Source organism: Megalobrama amblycephala, linkage group LG2 (genome assembly GCF_018812025.1).
Source record: "Megalobrama amblycephala isolate DHTTF-2021 linkage group LG2, ASM1881202v1, whole genome shotgun sequence".
Classification (NCBI taxonomy): domain Eukaryota; kingdom Metazoa; phylum Chordata; class Actinopteri; order Cypriniformes; family Xenocyprididae; genus Megalobrama; species Megalobrama amblycephala.
The window spans coordinates 47,096,851-47,106,580 of record NC_063045.1 but is presented as its reverse complement, the minus strand read 5'-3'; the positions used below and the strand labels follow the sequence as shown (position 1 = coordinate 47,106,580).

General features: G+C 38.9%; 1 protein-coding gene across 1 annotated transcript in view; it reads left to right on the top strand.

The window, feature by feature from the left end:
* The first annotated feature begins 207 nt into the window (after positions 1–207).
* Positions 208–9,730, top strand: part of auts2a (activator of transcription and developmental regulator AUTS2 a) — a 394,051-nt gene continuing 384,528 nt past the window's right edge. Inside the window, exon 1 of the mRNA XM_048179601.1 lies at positions 208–222. The gene's annotated coding sequence lies outside the window, so the exon portion shown is untranslated. The remainder of the gene's footprint in view (positions 223–9,730) is intronic.

Genomic DNA, 9,730 nt, shown 5'->3' with positions numbered 1-9,730 from the left:
CCTCAAATCTGATTGGTTGCTTGGAATGTTGTTCCTGGATCAACAAAGATGTTGATCCAGGAACTACTTGTACTTGGTGAAATCACGTTCACCGCTTGTCCACACAGATAGACAGACCGAAAGAAAATCAAGGAAGAGGTCCTTGAATTGCAGTTCTGGTGAGATGCGTGGAGGTTTGATGTACAGCTTCATCTCTGTACAGCAGCCGCTGCAGTCATTGAGGTAATGTAATAACCTACATCACAGTAATGCCAACATGCAGTGCTAGAGAAGGCATTAAATATGCAGTCAGATGTGTCCATACAGGGCACAGACCACCTCTGGTCTATCATGGGAGGAGAGCAGGTAGACATACCAATCAGCCATATATTCTACACAGCTGTGAGATGAACATGCATGAGTGTTAATGTTACACAGCAATAAGCAGGTCACATGTTGCCAAATCACAAATAATACTGTAGCTTTGAGTTTGGGGCTGTTGTCCCATTTTGAGCAAGTTGACTATGGATTTAAAATACACTTAATATTCAGTAATATTGATTTGACTGCACTAATACTATTGGATGAGAACAAATCTTGATGACACCACTGTTTTCTGCCTAGCTTCTTCATAGCTGATTCGCATCATAAGTGGTCAATATGGTCTCTATGATCAACTTAGGCTTACGATGCTTTTGGAAACGTAGCCCTGTATTGTACAAAGGTGGCTTGACTTATCTTTCTTTAAAATAAATGCCTCTTGGTTTTATTTTAGTATCTAAAAACAATGACATTCATATATTTTGAACATGATTTAAGCATCCAAATACTTTTTGGGGACCGTTGTACCTCTGTGGTTTTCTTAATTCCCCTAATGCCCTTCCATTTGCCACCCTGTACGTTTTTCTGTGTGTGTGTGTGTGTGTGTGTGTGTGTGTGTGTGTGTGTGTGTGTGTTCTGCCACTGTGTGTAGGGACCACAGGCCTGGGAGGAAAAACAGAAGAGGCCCCTAATACTAATAAACGAGTGCGACTTTCTCTTTGCCTCTCTCGCGCTCCAGAGCTTGCCCTCTGGGATAACAGAGAAAGGCTGAATAATTGGAAAATATCCCTGCCTCCTATTCCAGAGAGATCCCTCTATTTCTCTCTCTCTCTCTCTCCATCGTCTGCCTGCACAATGAGATACTGTTCTCATTTTGCCTCTTAAAAGGAACAATTAGCCTGGTTCGGGTACGTGTGTGTGTGCGTGCTTTCAAGATGGGGGCTGAGAGAATATGCCATATTTACATATCTCTATGTAAATTGTGTATTCAGATGGCTGAATGTCGCAGTGCCAGGGAAGAGGAATAGTTTTGGGCTGCTCATCTGTGTCTCTTTCAACTCGCCTGCGTGCGCACACCCCCCGACACATGCTTTGAGCTAATGGTCCTTCTGTTATTGGACATTCAGCAGACCCAGTGCAGCATGTACGACAGGAAGCAGAGTGTTGCAAACTTCCTTTCATGCTGTAAAACTGTGAAAGAAAAACATAGCACTTCTACCTCTCTTCCACAATCCATCCTCTCCTCTCCTCTCCTACTCTTCCCCCCTCCATTTATTCCTCCCAAAGCCCTGTGAGGAAAACCCTTAAACATGCATTTGAAGTGAAAGCTTTTTTGTAATCTTGACAAGAGGGTGCAGGAGGTAATGGAGCAGTGTTGATGCACTGAATGACAGCCTCACAGTAGGGTCATGGAACGTTTCACGTTCACCCTTGACACTGTTTTAGGGAAGCTGTTTTACCCATTTAACTTTTCATCTTTTACTCACTGTAAATGAAACAAGGGCAGGCTTTTATAGATCACCCATCTGAAATTGCTAGACAAGAAGACATGTTGGAGATATTTGCTGAAATAAAATAGCCAGATGCGGACTAAACATGAGCATCAAACATGTAGTGCCAGAATTTTTGGTAACGCTTCATTTCGTCCACTTTAAACATTCTCCTAACTATAAGTAACTCTGCAACCACATGTTAACTTCAAATTCTCATTAGAGTAATAGTAGAGTAATAGTAGAGTATTAGTTAACTGTCTGCTCTCCCAACAGCCTTTCTACTGATTATAAGTAACTTTTCAGAGACATGTCAACTTACACTAACCGGAACACTAACACCTAAACCTGTCTGTCCATTTGTCTGTCCGTCCATCCATCCTTCCGTCCATTTGTCCATTCATCCATCCATTTGTCCATCCATTCGTCTCTCCATTTGTCCATCCACCATCCATCCATCCATCCATCCATTTGTCCATCTGTCCATCTATCTGTCCGTCCATTTGTCCATCCATCCGCCTGTCCATTTGTCCGTCCATCCATCCTTCCGTCCATTTGTCCAACCATCCATCCGTCCGTCCATTTGTCCATTCATCCATCCATTTGTCCATCCATTCATCTCTCCATTTGTCCATCCATTCATCTCTCCATTTGTCCATCCATCCTTCCGTCCATTTGTCCAACCATCCATCCGTCCGTCCATTTGTCCATTCATCCATCCATTTGTCCATCCATTCATCTCTCCATTTGTCCATCCACCATCCATCCATCCATCCATCCATCCATCCATTTGTCCATCTGTCCATCTATCTGTCCGTCCATTTGTCCATCCATCCACCTGTCCATTTGTCCGTCCATCCATTTGTCCAACCATCCATCCGTCCATCCATTTGTCCATCCATCCACCCGTCCATTTGTCCATTCTTCCGTCCGTCTGTCCACTTGTCTGTCCGTCCGTCCATTTGTCCGTCCGTCCATCCGTCCATCCATCCATCCATCCATCCATCCATCCATCCATCATCCGTACGTCCATTTGTCCACCCATCCGTCCGTCTGTCCATTTGTCCATCCTCCATCCATCCATTTGTCCATCTATCTGTCCGTCCATTTGTCCATCCATCTGCCTGTCCATTTGTCCGTCCATCCATTTGTCCATCCATCCTTCCGTCCATTTGTCCAACCATCCATCCGTCTGTCCATTTGTCCATCCATCCATCCATTTGTCCATCCATTCATCTCTCCATTTGTCCATCCATCCTTCCGTCCATTTGTCCAACCATCCATCCGTCCGTCCATTTGTCCATTCATCCATCCATTTGTCCATCCATTCATCTCTCCATTTGTCCATCCACCATCCATCATCCATCCATTTGTCCATCTGTCCATCTATCTGTCCATCCATTTGTCCATCCATCCACCTGTCCATTTGTCCATTCTTCCGTCCGTCTGTCCACTTGTCTGTTCGTCCGTCCGTTTGTCCGTCCATCCATCCATCCATCCATCCATCCATCCATCCATCCATCATCCGTACGTCCATTTGTCCACCCATCCGTCCGTCTGTCCATTTGTCCATCCACCATCCATCCATCCATTTGTCCATCTATCTGTCCGTCCATTTGTCCATCCATCCGCCTGTCCATTTGTCCGTCCATCCATTTGTCCATCCATCCTTCCGTCCATTTGTCCAACCATCCATCCGTCCGTCCATTTGTCCATTCATCCATCCATTTGTCCATCCATTCATCTCTCCATTTGTCCATCCATCCTTCCGTCCATTTGTCCAACCATCCATCCGTCCATCCATTTGTCCATTCATCTATCCATTTGTCCATCCATTCATCTCTCCATTTGTCCATCCACCATCCATCCATCCATCCATTTGTCCATCTGTCCATCTATCTGTCCGTCCATTTGTCCATCCATCCACCTGTCCATTTGTCCGTCCATCCATTTGTCCAACCATCCATCCGTCCATCCATTTGTCCATCCATCCACCCGTCCATTTGTCCATTCTTCCGTCCGTCTGTCCACTTGTCTGTCCGTCCATCCATCCATCCATCCATCCATCCATCCATCATCCGTCTGTCCGCCCGTCCATTTGTCCATCCATCCATCCATCCATCCATCCATCCATCCATCATCCGTACGTCCATTTGTCCACCCATCCGTTCATCTGTCCATTTGTCCATCCATCCATCCGTCCTTGTGTTGTTCTCTCTGTCCGTTGTTCTCTAAATCATATTATTTTTTTTATTAAAAACACTCAAAAATTTAAAACAAGGTCAAGGCCAAACAAGCATTCCAAATTTTCAAAAGAACACCTGGCCTCCGTTAATGAACAACACACATAATAATTTAACTAATTATTATTATCATCAACACCATTAAGCCAATATAAATATTTAATACAATTGTCATGCTTAAATAGTAAGTTATAGTATATTATACATAATTGGAAGTATTATTCACAATTTTTAACTAGTATATTGATATATAATGATAAACGATGGTAATGAGTTATAACAGTAATATTTATATTGACAAGTATCATAAGCATAGACAGAAACATCTACATTGCATATGTGTGTAATGTACTATACTTAGATGTAATTATTAAGGTATAATGTACGACATAGATCGGATATTGTATATAAATATATTGTTCTTTATATTGGTAACCATTCATTAGGATGAAAAGGGGGTGGGGTTAAATACGTCTGTCTTCTTCCCACTCCTTTTTGAGCTATAGTAATAGATAAACTGTGAACATCTCTGAAATATATTTATAGATACTGTTATTGAATTATTTCTTTTGTTTTGTTTTTTTTTCTTTACCCAATGTGGGTATAATGTATAATATTGTACAATATATTCATTTTTCTGTGTACAATACTTTTATTTCTATGGCTCGAAATAAAGTAAAGTAAAGTAAACTAATTTGATCCAGAACACTGTAGCAACCACATATCAATGCCCTGGAAACCACCCAGTTTTGATGAGTTTTGCATGGGTAAGCACTACTCACATTTTCTTAAAAAAAAGAAAGAAAAAAAAGTTAATTTTATGCACTCTGCACTAAAAATTGTCATGGCATTTTGCTGATTACAACAAACCATGCTCAGCATGCATATGAAATATATAGCTGTTTCTTTCATTCATGCTTGCATCTGTATCTGTGTGTGCTGGTATTCCACAGAATATACAGACAAAGACAACTCCAGACATAGTGGTTATTCATAGGAATAACATTAGAAATAAGTTCGACTTGTTTATATGAAGGAGGTAGTTTTACAATCTCATTTTGTTTTTGCACCTTTGTGCCACCTGTCACTAGTAAACCTAAAAGGGTGGTGTGAACTACATAAATAGCAATTTGTTGTCAGCACACTGAAAACGGTTTTTGAAAACTGTAAGAATAAATATTCTGGTGTTGATATAAATGCTACAATGATAGATTTTATCCTCACACTTCTCTACAGTACATATATACATGTTTTTGTCACGGTGGATAGAATGACAAGGAATGACAGGGGAGTTATCAAAACCTCATCCCCTGAGTCAGAGACACAGATGGCTGTTAAAGTTGGTAATAATATGCTGGCAGAGGTCCATGTGTTACAGTGTGACTGTCAGCGCATGCAGGGAGCAGAACAAGAGGAATGAGTGGCATTTAAACCATAATGACAGATTTTAAAGGGTTAGTTCGGGTTTTAAAAGACATGAGAGTGAGTAAATTATGACAGATTTCTTTTTTTTTTGGACAAGATTTTACAAGAGATGCGTTCTTAAAATTGCTTTTGAATGGTGCTGTTGTGTGTGTGTGATAAAGCTTTAATTGTCTGCAGTGTGATGTTTTCCTCTGGGCTAGAGAGACTTCAGCTGCACTGACAGTGTGTTTGATAGGTGTCTGGAAGATTCTGAGCCGATGGAGAGAGTCACTAGGCCGGAATTTTATTTAGCTGCAGCTACTTGAGCAGTTTTTTCTTTAGAGGATGGACATTTGTTTACTCTCTTTTATGGCTTTGGGTTCAGTTTTATTTCATTTTAGTGGTCTTTCCTGATCAATACTCTGCCTTGATTTACAGATGGTCCTTTTATTTGCTCCTGTTTTAGTAGCCTTTACTATAAGTCCATGTTTAAAAAGTTCTGTAAATGTCCTCTAATATTCTAGTATGCAAGTAATTTTGTCTGTCAACAGTCGTCTAAAAGCAGGTGGCTTTGGATGGTCTGAGTGTAAATGGTCCATCAGTATTGTGTATTGTGAACTGCACTCAGCTTCCTGCTGCATATAAATATTTACATTTATGCATTTGGCAGACGCTTTTATCCAAAGCAACTTACATTGCATTATACTATACATTTGTGTCTGAGTATGTGCAATCCCTGGGATCGAACCCCTGACCTTGGCATTGCTAGTGCCATGCTCTAACCACTGAGCTACAGTGAGCTATAAAGAAATGCTAACATTGTTTAAACATTATTGTTGCTTTGAGTTTGAACTCTGGTAATCCTTTTGTCCATAGGGGCTGGGGAATAAATTACTTCACTTTTACATACACTTGACTTGTTATGCTCTGCAGTTAAGACTGCATTAGCGCTAAAAATAAACAAACTTATATTACATCTTGTAAAAGGGGATTATAGGTCCCCTTTAATATATATATATATATATATATATATATATATATATATATATGTGTGTGTGTGTGTGTGTGTGTGTGTGTGTGTGTGTGTGTGTGTGTGTGTGTGTTATCAGTGCAGAAATATAAGCCTGTGTGTTTCCAATATAACAACATCTCAATGGGGAAAATAAAATAGTAGCTGATCTGGACGATCTGGACGTGCCAAAAAGTGAAAGGTGGACATAGTTGAGATGACATATTTGCTTTGCTTTCTGAAATGATATACACCCAGGGATTTTTGCCACATTTTTAGATCAAGAAATTAGTGAATTCTGTAAATGGTCAACATATTGCATGAAGTTACTGTCTGAAAGAATGCAAGTAGACAATTAGATGACAACTGTATTGCTAATGTAGTACTGCTGTAGGATTTTATTTTATTTTTTTTGCATATGTGTATTTTTACAGTAATTTGTTGTGTTATGGCCAAAAATGACCTAGTCTACATTACAGTTTTTCTCCATTGGTTTGGCTCATTTCTTGAAACAGAGATTACATTCTCAAAACTCTAAGATCATTTGGCAAAACAGTCTTACAGATCAGCACAACACTATAGCTCACTTGCAAAAGCTCATATCTCTCCCAAAACTGTTCACTCATGCTTCAAAACTAAATTCCTTTCCCATATAAAGAGTCAGTGCCACGGAAATGGCAAAGATCCTTCTCAGTTGCTTTGGCTCATTTTTTGAAACAGACCGGACGTTCTCAACACTTTTGGTGCTTTTGCCAAAATAACGTGGATGGTTCGGCACAACACCATGGTTCACCTGCAAAAGCTCATACCTCTCCTAAAACAGTTCACTCATGTGTCAAAACTAAATTTCCTTCTCATTTAAACAGTCAGTGCCCCCAAAATGCTTTGTCCCTTTGACATTGTGTAAGCACTGCAAGTCAAAATGTTTAGATGTTTTGTCACTATGACCATTGACCATTGAAATATCCCTCATGTCCACCTTTCAGTCTTAGCCCAGTCCTTCATTGACAATGGTTACTGTACTGTTTTTTTGTCTAGCTAACAGAATACAACTGTGTATAAAACTGAAAAAAAGAAATAGGATTTTAGGGTAAGAGTAGCCTCCAAGGTTTGACATCACACATTGCACTCATACTGCTAAGGAAATTGTAACCATTATCATTCACACACATAAAGTAACTTCCATACATCAGAGTAAAAAGAAAATGTATACAGCATAATATACTGTAATATAAACACACAAACAGAAAATAATGAAAATTATATGCAGCCTACAGTGCAGTAAATAAAGCTGGAGTTTCACAACTAACAGTTCTTCACTGGTTGCTCGTTTCCTTCCAATGCCATTATTCTCTACAATAGCGGAAAAAAAGAAAACATCAAATCAGTCATACAGAAGAGTCATACACTACAGTTACAGACAATTACATAGGAATATTCTATGTTCTCCACAAGATCAATATACTACTGGCCACTACTCCAGTGGTCCCAAACCTGCGGTACATGTACCCCTATGCAGAGGTACTACAGGGGGTATTTGATAGAAAGGGGAGGGGGAAAATCATCATTGACTAGACTTACTGAAATGTTACAGTAAAACCCACAGTATTCGATAGATTTACATGGGAGGAACTAATTGCAGCTCTTTGACCCTTTTTCTTGTTGTATGTTATATTCTTCAAAATAAGGATTATAATGATAATTGCATCATACAGTAAGCTGCAGTTTTTAGGCAAAATGTTGAAGTCAGATAAATCAAATACTTTCATACCTGGATTACCTGGGTACACAAATCAGGTAAAGTGAGTACTGAAGCCAAAAAAGTTTGGGAACCACTGCTTAATTGTAAAAAAGTTATAATGATGGACAACCAGTAACTGACTTACAAGTTACATTTCAAGTTCTAGTTTCAAATAACTGTCAATTGCTGTAATAAATTTATCAAATGTTCCAAGGATTCATATATGGCATTCATGGTATTATGTACTTGCCTAATTTTGACAGTTGAACAGACTATTGTGCATGTGATGACTTATACAATGAAATGATGCTGACACGTTTTGGAGCGAACAACCATTAGACTGAGAATCAACAATCAGTTTAGATCAACAAGATCTATTCACTTGGAAATTGTGCTAAATGTAGGCTACCTGTACTTAATCATTTGCAAAGATGTACTGAGACATTGAGACATGTACTTAGACATTTGCAATTTGATGAAATGAATGAAAAAATCAATTCTGTTGTGAACAATTGCCAAGTGGTTTGGAGGTTTGTCCATGTTGTTTTGCGAATGTAATTTCTGTTTCAAGAAATGAGCCAAACCAATGGAGAAAAACTAATTTCAGAATACAATATTTTATCTTATGGAATTTGTGTAAAATATTGTAAAATCATGACATTGTTTTACAGTATAATAAAGCTGCATGTTTAAAGGATTAGTTCACTTTTAAATAAACTTTTCCTGATAATTTACTCACCCCCATGTCATCCAAGATGTCCATGTCTTTCTTTCTTCAGTCGTAAAGAAATTAAAGTTTTTGATGAAAACATTCCAGGATTATTCTCCTTATAGTGGACTTTAATGGGCACCAAACAGTTGAAGGTCATAATTAGTTTCACTGCAGCTTCAAATTGTTCAACACAATCCCAGATGAGAAATAAGGGTCTTATCTAGTGAAACCATCGCTCATTTTCTGAAAAAAATTGAAAATTATATAAGTTTTAACCAGAAATGCTCATCTTGAACTAGCTCTCTTCTTCTTCTCCTCTATTAGAATTCCAGCAGTGTAGACGCTGCTAAGTGTATTACTGCCCTCCACAGGCCAAAGTTTGAACTAATTTTTATATGCAATATGCTAGTTCAATAGTATATAACAATTAGTTCAAACTTTGGCCTGTGGAGGGCAGTATTATGCTTAGCAGCGTCTACATTGCTGGAATTCTAATAGAGGAGAAGAAGAAGAGAGCTAGTTCAAGATGAGCATTTCTGGTTAAAACTTATATAATTTTCAATTTTTTTTCAGAAAATGAACGATGGTTTCACTAGATAAGACCCTTATTTCTCATCTGGGATTGTGTTGAACAATTTGAAGCTGCAGTGAAACTAATTATGACCTTCAACTGTTTGGTGCCCATTGAAGTCTACTATAAGGAGAATAATCCTGGAATGTTTTCATCAAAAACCTTAATTTCTTTTCGACTGAAGAAAGAAAGACATGGACATCTTGGATGACATGGGGGTGAGTAAATTATCAGGAAAAGTTTATTTAAAAGTGAACTAA